Source organism: Chroicocephalus ridibundus, chromosome Z (genome assembly GCF_963924245.1).
Source record: "Chroicocephalus ridibundus chromosome Z, bChrRid1.1, whole genome shotgun sequence".
NCBI lineage: Eukaryota > Metazoa > Chordata > Aves > Charadriiformes > Laridae > Chroicocephalus > Chroicocephalus ridibundus.
The window spans coordinates 83285603-83298023 of record NC_086316.1 but is presented as its reverse complement, the minus strand read 5'-3'; the positions used below and the strand labels follow the sequence as shown (position 1 = coordinate 83298023).

Here is a 12421-nt window from a genome sequence, read left to right as displayed (position 1 = left end):
GCCTTGACTAAGCACAGTAAGGAACTAAAAATCAGTGTTTTGCTGTCCCCTGTGCATTTCGATGAGATGAATGTAGTTGGAAGACAGCAGTGTTTGTGCCTGTTGCAAGCTGCATTGGTGGAGCTGTTTTAAAAATGCTGTAATAGTCTGCTCAATGACGGGAAGACGCTTTTACTGGAGTTCCGTGTCGGTGTGTGCGTTCATCATTTCCATGTTTTGACCACAGACATTCCAAGGAGGATTTAAGTAGTTCTCCTTGCAGCGAGAAGCCACATAACTGTTTACTTGAATGCTGACTTTTCTTAAACTGCAAGAGGGTAGATTTAGATATTAGGAAGAAATTGTTTGCTGTGAGGGTGGTGAGCCCCTGGCCCAGGTTGCCCAGAGAAGCTGTGGCTGCCCCATCCCTGGAGGGGTTCAAGGCCAGGTTGGCCGGGGCTTGGAGCAACCTGGGCTGGTGGGAGGTGTCCCTGCCCAGGGCAGGGGGGTGGAACTACATGATTTTGAGGTCCCTTCCAACCCAAATCATTCTATGATTCTGGTATTCTTCAAGCAATTGAAACTCTCATCTTTTTGGCTGCAGTAGGACGAAGAGAGCAGGGCAACTGCCACCTCACCAGAGGGCAGAAGGTGGTAGATAAGGGTTAGGTGGAGTGAGGAAAAGAAACTGTTGGGTGTCCTGGGAAAGTGCTTTAACTGTGAAGCAATTGCATGTGAGGCAAGAGCGGTTGTGGGCATCAGCTTCAGATGCGTGTTCTGGGTGTGGGTCGTGAGCAAGATGCCGAAGAGTTCAGGACTTGTCTGTGATCTTAACGCTTACTTTCTGTCTAGCTCTAGGCAGCAAAGCTCAGGAAATAGATTGTGATTCTTGTCATAAGGGTGTCCCCTGCATACTCAGGTTTTTCTGTCAATAGTATGTAATATGGGGTCCCATATTGAGTTCTGGGCCTGAGGAGAGCAGAGGCTTGTAGTTAGGCTCCTCGGCTATTAAGTCGCTTTCTTGATTTTTGCCTTTGCTAGGCACGTAAGGCAATATAATATCTCAGCAAACACGCAAAGTTCATCTTAAAAATAAAATACTAGGGGTTTTTTTTGTATCTGAACACTGAAACTCTTCAAACTTTTCTATGGCTTCCTTGCTAATTGTGGGTTTTCTTCAATGTTGCTCATAAAATGTGGGCATTGCTGTGATGGCAACGTCGTTGTCTGACTTAATTTTTGTATTTAATGATGTAACAGTCACAGCACAAGTACTACTCGCTCTCTTTCCCTATATGTTGTTTGGGGAAACTTCCTCTGTGGCTCAAACCTTAACTTGAAATATCTTTATAGGAAACACTGCATACCTTAGATATCTAATACTTGCTGCTGTTTCTTTGAATTTTCATATCCCTCATTTTTAGAGATAGTCTCTTGTTAGGATATAGATCAATTGTATTCTCCGTTTCACTGATATTTTTTTTTTTTGCTAGGTATACGTGGCTTGGGCTGCAACGGGGGTCGTTCTAGGTGTAGTGGCATCCCTGCATTGAGCTCTTTACTTTATGTATCTTGTGTTCGTTTGTCTTCCTGCGTTTCTCGAGATTGGCGTGTAATTCATAGGGGAAGCTGCCCAGTTTGGAATGAGGTATTAAAAGATCCTGTAACTGTTGTTCTAAGAGTAATCTTTTTGCCAAGTTATCATATTTTTTCAAGGAACACGGACAAGATAAATGTCTTGCAGAGCTAATCCCTCCCCCTCACTACCCCAAATACCCACTAGTTTGAGAAGGTTAATCAAAATGTCACATCTCTTTTTCAGCTGTCCATCAGTTGCAAAACAGCCCACTCATGCGGTAGCATCAGCCGCTCACCCACTTGGAGGATGACAGACTACTTGAGAAAAAATTATTTGACTTAGCCCTTGGTAGCTGTACCTGTTAGCTTGTGGGAAAAGCTTTCACTGCACCTACTATGACTAACCGTGGTTACAGAACTGGAGATAAAGGTCATTTTTTAATGTCTGTCTGGTGCTAGTCCTGAAATGTGTATGGCGAGCTCTGTTTATGTCTATTTGAGAGTATGATCTTCTCTGAGATTGCTATCTTCTGTTAACAAACCAATTTGTTGTGGATAGATCAGCCAGTATTGTGATGGATATGCCTTTATAGAAAGATACTTTGTCCTTTGATGCTCCTCATTCTGTTTAGGTCTGTCAGGGATGATACAGCATGTTAATCTGCGAAACTGCATTGGGTGTCATCTTAACCCACTGCATGGCATTACTTACTCATACAAAAAAGAAAAAAAGTAACCGCATGTGGTGTGAAATGAAATTAAGATGAATCCGTTATTCATTCCTTATGTAACTGGTAAGTAAGAGGAAGGTATTTAACAGCTTGACACTGCTCCCGGTCTGGAAGACCGTGCTAGTCATCTGTCTCTAGTTGCAGCATTTCAGTGGTAATTTAAATATTAGAAAGGAATTGCTTTGATCAACTGTTTTCATAGGCATGGCATAATGAGTGTGGAGGACAGACAGCGATTTCTCGGCTAGACGGAGTTGCTGAACATACTTGCTTCATAGCTGCACGCTACATGATGTGGTGCAACATCTCACTACCCAGAGCTCTGCTTCTTTCCCTAAATGGACGTTTTTGGAGTCTGTCTTCCTGGTTAGGCTTCCTTTCCTCTGATAGAGTTTTGATTCTTTATCAGAAGGTCGTGGTTTTGTGTTCTCTGGAAAGCTTTTGTCAGAAAGTCTGAAGATGTTTTCAGGCGTGATGTTCTCAGATGAAATGCAGATAACTTATCTTTAATGTGAGTTCACTCAGACACGTAATGAACGCGGTACTCTCGGCTATGGGAATGTCAAACTTGCAAATTTTTATCCCCGTTGAAGTGCTGTATTTATGTTTCTGAAGGTACTGTGATATAGTGCAAGATAATATAGCAATCAGAAAACCTTTATTGGGTATAATAGCTTAACAAATGAAAGCAGTGTAGGAATTCCAAGTTATCATTTCAAGAATGTCATGTTAAAGTACAAACACCCACATCCTCCGAGCTTGTGGGTCCACATGGTACTCTCTTTTTTGTTTTTAATTTGTTGGGGTTTTTTGTGGTTTGTTTTATTTTTGCATTCTGCCTCGTTAGTCTCTGAGGAGCTGCTGTTGTGAATGCTGTTGAATACTTGTTGCCCTCACTGGATGCAGGGGCGTCTAGAAGTCACTGATTTTGATGGCTTTTTTTTGAGGGGAGTAAATCTGTGTTGTGGTTCATTTTATCTCCCGTAAGATTGCTTCAGAGTTTGTGAGATACAAACTGCAGCTGCTGAAAGCTGTGATGTTATGTCGAGAGCGGGGAACTTCTAGGGCAAGTTTCCCAGCAAAAGCTGTTAGCTCATGATTTCCATAGGCTGCTTTTGCACGCTCCCTGTCTTCAGTCTTTTTAGCGTAAGACTTGTGGCCAACTCCCTGCTGACTCTTGAGTGAGGCCGAGCTTTATTTCGTGCCTTTTATTTCTCCGTCCTGAACACCATCTCATCGCTGCTTGACCTTGCCATTTAGAAGCTTACAAGTTTGCAAGCTGCTCCCCCCCCTGACTTTGAACAGGGCGTAAAGACTCCTTGATAGGATCTGCATCTGAACAGACCATATGGACAACAAGAAAAGAAATAAATATTTTACTTCTGCTTGGTTTCCATGGCATCCCGGAAAAATTGCTCTTGAACTTTGAGGTGCTATCCTTCTGGCATCTCCTAGCATCGAGAGAAAAATAAAGGTAACGCTGATTGTTGTTGGCTGCTTTATTTTGTCTGACAGCACTGGGCTGGCATGTCAGGATTTGGGAGAAGGGAGGAGGGTGAAGTGCTTTGAAGAGGCCTGCCTTATATCTGTATTTTTGCCTTTGTAGGCAGTTTGTTGCACATGTGACCGGGAAGAAGTGTGCCTTTAGAAAAGGCAACAGAAGCATATACTGTTCATCACGATGACTTGCTGGCCTGGCACGCTGCAAAACTGGAAGAAACTAGCTACTGGCCCTGAAATGAGCAATGGGCAGCTCAGATGTTAGGCTATAACAGAGTATCTTTTGTACCTCACGTTCCACTTGTGCGTCCCCTGTGGACATCCTTAAAGTTTAAGCTGAAGTAAATAGGAGTTGTTCAATGACTTTTTTTTTTTTCTTTTCCCACAGTGTTAGAGAGGTTAATTGTATCCTGTGCCTCCTGCTTTTCTGGCTGTTTTGATGTGTTAATTTTTTAGCATACATCCATTTATAAGGAAGGTTACTTAAGTAATTTTCTTCAGTTCAGATGCTGCTTTTAGTATTTGATGTAATGATTCTGCATGTGTTGTATAAAATTCTATGTAAACTTTATTCGTAAAAGGGTTCTGATTATGAGAAGTTGTGTAATGGTTCCTGGTTTATATTCCACTAAATACATACATACATAAACATTTCTTTCTTGGATGCAGTGTGGCCTGAATATGGTGGGGGGGCAGGGAGGGAGGGAGAGAAGGTAGAGCTACTGTTTTGAGCAAGTAATCTTTCTGTGTTGCATATGCTTGAAGGAAAAAAAGAAAAAGGAAAAAAAAGCTTTTGGATTCTGGGGGAGAGGGAAAACCAAGCTCTCTCTGCTGTGTATATAAGACCGATTGCTTAAAGAAAAGTAGATTTAAGGGGTTGGAGATACTTGTGGAAGAACTGTGAGAGCTGAGTGCCTCACTTGCCAGTTTTACTGTTCTTTTGTTGAGTTTGTAAGGAGAGATAAACCTGTGCTTTCAGTTCTGTAAGAGCTTTCTTTTCTGGAGCCCAGGGCTCCTTTTAGACATGACTTAATACCTTTTTCTTAGACTTAACAGGTTCCGTTTCTCCTTTGAAGCATGGGAGAATCTGTTAGCAAACTAACTGCCCACCTGTACTTAATACTGTGCGAGTATCCATTTATTCTGGTTGCTGATACTGCCCTTTAACAGGACTTTCCTAGGGGTCTGCTTTTCTACCCAAACGGTCTCCATGGAAGCCTCCTCCTAAGGATGAGTGCCACTGCGATCTGTGTAAATTGTTCTTTAAGAATTCACGCTTGTGCTTAGTCTTTGGCATTGGTCAAGGTATTAGCTCATCCCTCTAGCAGGTGCCTAGGAGAAAAATCATTATTTCGTACTGAATTACTGAATCTTTACACTTCCTGATGCAAGAAAATGAGATCAGGACCTCTGTGTTGCTTCACATCACTCACAAGCAGGAATGAACTGCTGTAGCTTTGAGTCGTGCCATTTGATGAATGTGGACGCCTGGTTATATACATTTAAGCGAGTAGATGACATTTTGTCACCGTAATACGGGATGATGGAGGTGCAAGTAAAAAGATTGGTCAATTCTGCAGGGACGCAAAATGATGTAAGATTCAAAGAGGAGTAGGGTAGATAACTCATGAGAGTAACTTAACATTTGCATTGTTATTGCAGATCTCTCTAAAGTTTTTGAAGTGAGCAGAGGGCAAATAACCTTTTCCCTGCCACCCCCAGCATGGGGAAAAGAAACCACAAGCAGCGTTCATTTCAGTAGTTGAGACAACGAAGGCTGGCCAAACTACATTTTACAGTAAGCTTTTGTTCAGACAGCTGGCTATGCAGCTAGTTTGCAAAGACAGGCAATATAATTAGCATTGCTACTGCCTGGTACATAGACATTTTGGGCTGTAATAGGGAGAAATGCTAATTGCCTGTATATAGAAAGGACTGTCAGGTCAGAGTATAAAAGCAGCTGCACAGATTTTCATTTGAAACCCAGAATTGAGGAAATCATGACCAGGTAGACTTGGTAGCAACTGTTGTCTGTGCTGAATACCGTACTGTATGTAAGCCATGAACTCTCTTAATTGCTGATTTTGATCCATCTATATTATCCCTACGCCTTTCAAATCAGTCTTTCCTGTGACTGTTGTCTTTGAGACCCTCTCTGAGCTAGTTCCAAAGATTTGGTAGGTCTCCATCCCAGCTTTATGGCTTCTTGAACCCCAGTTGCATCAGGAAGAAGATAACTGGTATGAGAGGAAGGATTCTACTCTTTCATCCATCAGTTGATCCTTTTCTCAAAGTCACTATCAGTGGAGTGTAAGGGGCAGTGTCTTCATACGAGTGCAAGTTCAATCCAGCTACACCAGTGATGAACCAGAGCCTAAGTCGATGTAGCGGTGTTCCTGCCTTAGTTTCCTGCTTGGTATGTTGCTGCATAAAGTGTAGGATCTGAGAGCTTGCATAGCAAGATCTTAAAAATCAAAACAACAAAAAAAATGCCCCAAAAGTTAATATGCAAGGTACAGATCTTTAGTCTCTATAGACTGTAACCTGTTTTCTCAGGCAGATTTTTACAAAAGCAGCCATGAGCAAAGTTAAAGCAATGGCGTTTGTCCGTTTGTTATGAGAAAATGAGATTCCATAAATCTAGTGACCACTTCTTACTGCTGTAACTCCATTTTGGATAGCCTGGTGTAGCTCTTCAAGCAAATTCTGCACCTCTTTTCTGCCCCCTTGACAAAATATCTGTTGAGGTAGTAAGTCCTGTCAATTTTGGGCTCGTATAAAGCTGTGTGCCTGTGCTAAGTGACTTCTCTGGTTCTGATCTTTTCTCTTATTCCATTTTTCTTATTTAGTCTTTGAGTGAAAACGTGCTTGAGTGAAAGGCTTGTGATTATAAGATGCAGGAGCAAAACAAATGGAGAAGATTGCCTTGAACATGGACTTGCAAACTTGTTAGTGACTGGGGATTCTGAAAGATGTGAAAGATTCAAGAAAAAGGTTGGGGGTTCGGTGTAATACTTCACAAAGAAGCAAGTTTAAGTGGCCAAGACCATTCTGTAATGATTCCTGTATAATACGGGCTTTGACTAGTGAGATGCAATTTGCATTTCAGGTTTCATTTGCCATCTTTCTAGTGCTACCACTTCAGGTAAAGAGGAGGCTGTCAGCTGAACTCTGTGCCCTTTTAGAGCTGTTCTACTTCTTTGCAAGACTTTGAAGAAGAAAGTGGAATTGTAGTTATGTATGAATTGTGACAGTATTTAACAGCTTCTGTATAGAGTTTCTGGTACTTTGTATGTAAATATTTTTGAAGTGGTTCTGCCTACTTTCATCTGATGTCGTACTTTGTTGCAAGCACTTCATTTAGTACAAAAAGTATCTCGAGCGTGCAGCATTGCCAATGCTGTAGATAGTGTTAGTGGTAGGAAAGTTGCTTTGTTCATTCTGTCTCTCTAAAAGTTGGTAATAAATTCATAGTAGCAACAACCTGCAATATACAGACACCAGCCTAAGCATGCGTGTAACAGTTCTGGTGCATATAGGGTGCTGCTTAAAACTCTGCTACCCTCAGGTTCTTTCAGCTATAGCCTCAAATAAAACAGCATCTCTATAAAGCAGAGTATTATTGATGAGACCTACCACCTTTATTCCTAGTTGTATCTTCTGTTTTGCAAATGCACTTGGGGGAAAAAATAGAGAGACATCCTGGAGTGTGTGCAGTGCCGTGTGTAGGCAGCAGCTTGTTTGATGCTGTGGTCATGACTGCTTGGACAGTAATTGCACACGCTTGCGTGGATCTGTAAATCTGTGCTTCGTATTTGGCATTTTTGCTTTTAACTGTACATCTGGCTTTTAACTGGGCTGAGAAACTGAACCTAATTAAGCGGCCTGGGTTGAGTACCAACCTGAGGTGGCGTTATTAGTTGGCATCTGGATATCAGTGAGGGGGCTGCGGGTTGTTCTGTGTAGCTGCATCTCCAACTACTGAAGTTTCTAGTTCAGAATTACTGCCACCACAAACCAGGATGCGAATGGCTTTCTGTGCTCACTAGGAAGAGATCTTACTGGTTGGCAATGATCGTCTTCTCCTGTTCAGCCTTATCTTGTTCCTTTTTTCACCTAGATGGGTCAACATCCTTTGCTGCCTAGCCATGTTGCAAAGAGAAGAATCTGGTTTTGGGCAGTGTGTTCTAGTTGAGATGATGTCCATCTATATTTTTTGGACTCTTGAATGTTGCTATAGTGTTTTACTTTAGACTGTTTCATCCCAGGCAATTTATATCTGGTTATTACGGATTTTGATACAGACTTCGATTCCTTCAATAGGGATATAATATATTAAAGCAAGCCATCATATCGCTTATGTGCGTGGCACAAATCACGTCCATGTTCACCCTTCATGGTAGATCAATAATTCATCTGAATTTGAACTGGGACTTGATAGTCCACTTTTGTAGTAGACTTACAGGTACTATTGTTCCACTAAGACAGTTTGCACTGTTGATGCTGATTGGGAGCATCATCTGTGATATGGAGACTGGGCAATACAAATACTTTTTGATTATCTTTGCTTCGGTTTTTCCTGCGTCCACATTTTTCTTGTCTGTGTCAGTATTTTCTGTCTTGCTAAAGCAAGGCAGTTTTGGCACTTTGTCTCAAAATTGCGAAGCATTGCTACAGCTCTTTGCTGTTTAGGTAATTTCTTGCCCAGAGTAGGGTTTTTTTGGAACTCAGATTTTCCTGTTAAAGGAAATGATGAAATGGAAGAAGTGAAGGCATACTGTGTGCTGTTGCATGCTGATAGCCACATTAAAGATTCTTCTTGCCAGAATTGTACTATATCATCTGAGATGCTGTTCCTTATAAGCAGATGAAAAGACAGGTTCAAATGCCAACTCTTGCAACCCTTTGCACTTGGGGAGAGGCACTGACGGAGGTAGCTCTAATTCCATCCAGTAGTAACTTGTCTCCCCCTTTTTTCACCACATCAGTCCTCTGGCCAGTCCTGAGATAAGAATTGCGAGACTGAGTTGTCGCAGGTTTTGTGTGTAGCAGCTTAACCAGATGTCTGCAAGACTTTGACTTTTCCCTAAAAAATCCGTGGGTCTCAGATTAGTTGTTATTCCTTGTAAGTATCCTCTGAGCGTTTCTCCTTTCTCTAGGAAATGGTTTTCTTTTGTTAGAACTTCAAAACACCTGGGAGTCTGAGCCCGTGTGATGCTTTATGTCCCTAAAGTCCCTTATAACAAATTCACTTATTTTGTGGGGTCTGCAAAAGCAGCAAAGCAGTACGCAAGCAAGCTTGCCCTGGGAGTGCTAGAGGCCACGGAACATGGTGATTTGCTAATCTAAGCTAGCGTTGAAAAGATAAAAATATTAGCTTTTGTGTAGTTGACCTCGTTTCTGTCAACAGACAAATTGTTTTGAGAACAGCAGTGAAAATGCTCCTTGGAATGAAAGTGTCTGGTCTGGTGGGAGGAAGTATATTAGCTTTAAGCTTGTATTCTGGAGTGTATTTAAGTGCTGTCTACACAGGAAAGATTGAAGTACAGCTTGGATGCAGGAGCCAAATTATATTTGGGAAACAGTGATGGCTTACCAGCGCCGCAGTGTACAGCGAGTTCAAAACCAAAAAGCCCTGTTTGGTAAAACATGAAGCTTCAGGCGTGCTTCTGGACTCCAGTTTGAGGGCAGTCTGCTTTCTAAAGGTGAAATGGTGATATGTCTTGGCTGCCTCCCTCCTAATAAATTAAACGTGCCTGGGAATGTTCCCAGGCACCGCGGCCAACTGGCTCAGGACTGCATTGTCCATACTCTTAAACTCTTAGCTACCAGGGCAGGGTGGCTACATCTGAGCTGCCCAGTACGACTGGTCCCCGTGGTGTGACGACTCACAAACCTGGGAATTGTGTGGGAGATTGCTAACTGGCACGGCCCAGTGCTGGGGAATGTCCTAGCCGCTTTCTAGCGTACATGATCGTGTTCCAGGGCCTGGGAATGTTTCCAGACAAGACTTAATTTATGAGTACAGATGTTAGTCCTTGACTCTTGCAAATTCTTTATGGACTAAGGCATAGAAGGTCTCTTCACATCACAAGGGGTTTAGGATGCTTTGGAAAGGTAGGTTTAGGAGAGAATGCGTCCTATATATTTTGGGGTAATAATTCTGTACTACTAAAAAGTCTGTGCCTCCTCTCTCCCTTTTAGATGGTTTTACTGGTTGTTTAACTATATTTTAGAACGCGGACACCTTCTTTCCAGCCACTACCGCTGGTAGAGTAGACGTGTCTGCCCTCCGTCAGGCTTTCGCTTGTGTATGAATGAACATACTGTGGCCTTTCATGGAAGCGCTGTGTATGAATTATGCTCTTTATGGTTGTGAGGAGTTTCATTCTGATTTGGTGTGCGTGTGTGTGAATATTAAGAGCCGTAGTTTTTCTGTCTGGGTGAAGTGGCGGGGGGCCGGTCTTGCATCTTCTAGGCAGTGGGTCTTTTATGTGAGCAGGGGAGTGGGGAGACCATTTGTTTCTTCTCGTGAACAATAAAAGCTGTGTTGGGCTGACTTTATTGATCGTACAGGATGACTTCCTGCAGGCTCTTCAGTGCTTGATTGTGGATTATTGGAATCGGAGTATAGTCCTAGTGTAGATGAGCCAGTAAAATGTGGATATTAATCGTAACTCTAAGCAGACATCCATCCTGGAAGACAGCATATCATGTAAGCCGCTGAACATTGAAGCGCTTCTGCTCTAACTGAGGACTTTTTCTGTACCCCCTGGCCTGCCCTCCCTCCATGGTGTTTCATTGCCAACTATGGCTCAGTCATACAGTCGCTTCAGGATGCTGTTTGTCTTTCTGTAGGTTATGGAATATGCTATCAGCTTTGGTAGTTTGAATATTTATAGAGAGAAGAGGTTAGCAATACAAAAGACCGTTCCTGTTCATTGGGCTTTGTCAAGGGCTATGAAATTTTACTTTTGCATGTGTTGTCTTAAAAGTCTTGTGAAGCAAATGTGTGGCGTGTCATGCTTACACCAGTGATGCGCCCCGCAATTTTGGGAACGTGTAATCTGTGTGACAGCATCGGCTTTGGAGCGCTGCTTTGTATGAAGGATCCATTACTCAAAGGTAGTAAGCTGTCAGAGCTGACTGTCAATTAATATGCAGCAGGCTTTGTGTCTGCTGATTGTTCTTCTAATTTAATGTGCGTGATGATCTGTCTTACCAGCAGTAGTGGCGCATATTTAAGGACACAGTGCAGTGCAGGGAAGCTCCCTGGTGTCCCGCAGGCTGCCTGTGTGTCTTCAGGGCAGCTGTTTCAGTCCTCACACAGCTTCTTGCCGCCCACCATCCAGAAGGCATCTTAGGAATATGAAAAAGAGAAGTTGCAGGCTCTACTGATGCAGTGATGGTCAGTATCCCTCTTTTGCCCACTCTGTTTCTGCGATGCTGCCTGTGTCCGAGACGGATGTAACTGGATGGACGGATGTTCAGGACAGTTGGCTTTTTTTGAAGAGCTGGGTATGTCAGAGGAGGGACCTTCACGTGTGGCTCCGCTGCTCCCTCCTAGACAAAAAGACATCTAGTACAAAGTTTTACTTGTGTCCATAATCAGTAAAATGTCAAAGGCTGTACTTTATTTAACGTTTTCGTTCGTGATAAATGTAGGCTGCTGCCAAAAATTGCGCTCTCCGTCCTCCTTTGTGTAGCGCTTGGGTGGCTCCACAGTGAATAGAAGAACTGATCTGGCTGAAAAGTAACTCTGAAAACATTAATTTTCATCCACGTGTTCTATGGTCAGATGGCCAGTTCATTGATTGGGGCTGTTGCGCAATTGCATGGACTTCTCAACCTCCCTGGGATGGCGTTAGAAATGAGGAATGTGGGACAGGCAAGAGGACTTTTTCCTTCCCATTGCCAGTAGCCCACACTTAGGTTTTCTTAAAATCACCGTGCAATTTAGGTGGTGGTCAGGCCTGAAAGTGGTTTTAAGTATGGTCCTGTGCTGTCTCCTCTCTTGTTTCATAACACTAATGACTTGTCTCTGTGTAGGGGTGAGAAATTAAAAATACCTGCCTCAGTTTCCTTCCCTTGAACGCTTAAGCCAAACTTGTGAGTGTATCGGCTAAGTTTGGGAGCGTAAATTTATATAGCAAAGCCTATATTTAAAACCAGGAGTCTGGTGAGCTTGGATTCTTTTCTTTTTGTTACAACTTTTCAGAGGCTATTAACTTTAAAGGTGATATAGCAGCCAGTCAATCTTCAGGCTTCGTAATTAGGGAGTGGAGTTGTAAGTTGCTCACCAGCCACATTATCTTGATTTCTGAGGTGTGATGTCTGGTTGTGTGTTACTTATGTAAAATAAACTGTCTTCAGTGGTGACCGAGCAAGTCTGCGATAGAGCTTGATTTATGCTTCTGAAAACGTGCTGCGCTTCTCTTGCTTTACTTAAATCTGCCGCTGCTTTTAGTTCGTGTCTACCACCGGACGGTCTTTTTTTTCTTTACTGTTGCGCTCTTGTCATTGACCCAGTTTGGTAAAGAATTAGTTCTCTTTCCTTTCCTCCTGCTTCATTTAGCAATTAAAGTTTTGTTGTTCTATAGTTAAGTCTTAAAATACAATACTGTAAAACTGCA

At 42.6% G+C, this 12421-nt stretch overlaps 1 protein-coding gene across 2 annotated transcripts in view; it reads left to right on the top strand.

Moving 5' to 3' along the window:
- The window catches only part of SMAD2 (SMAD family member 2), a 52810-nt gene that overhangs the window by 23760 nt on the left and 16629 nt on the right, over positions 1–12421 (top strand). The window lies entirely within an intron of this gene.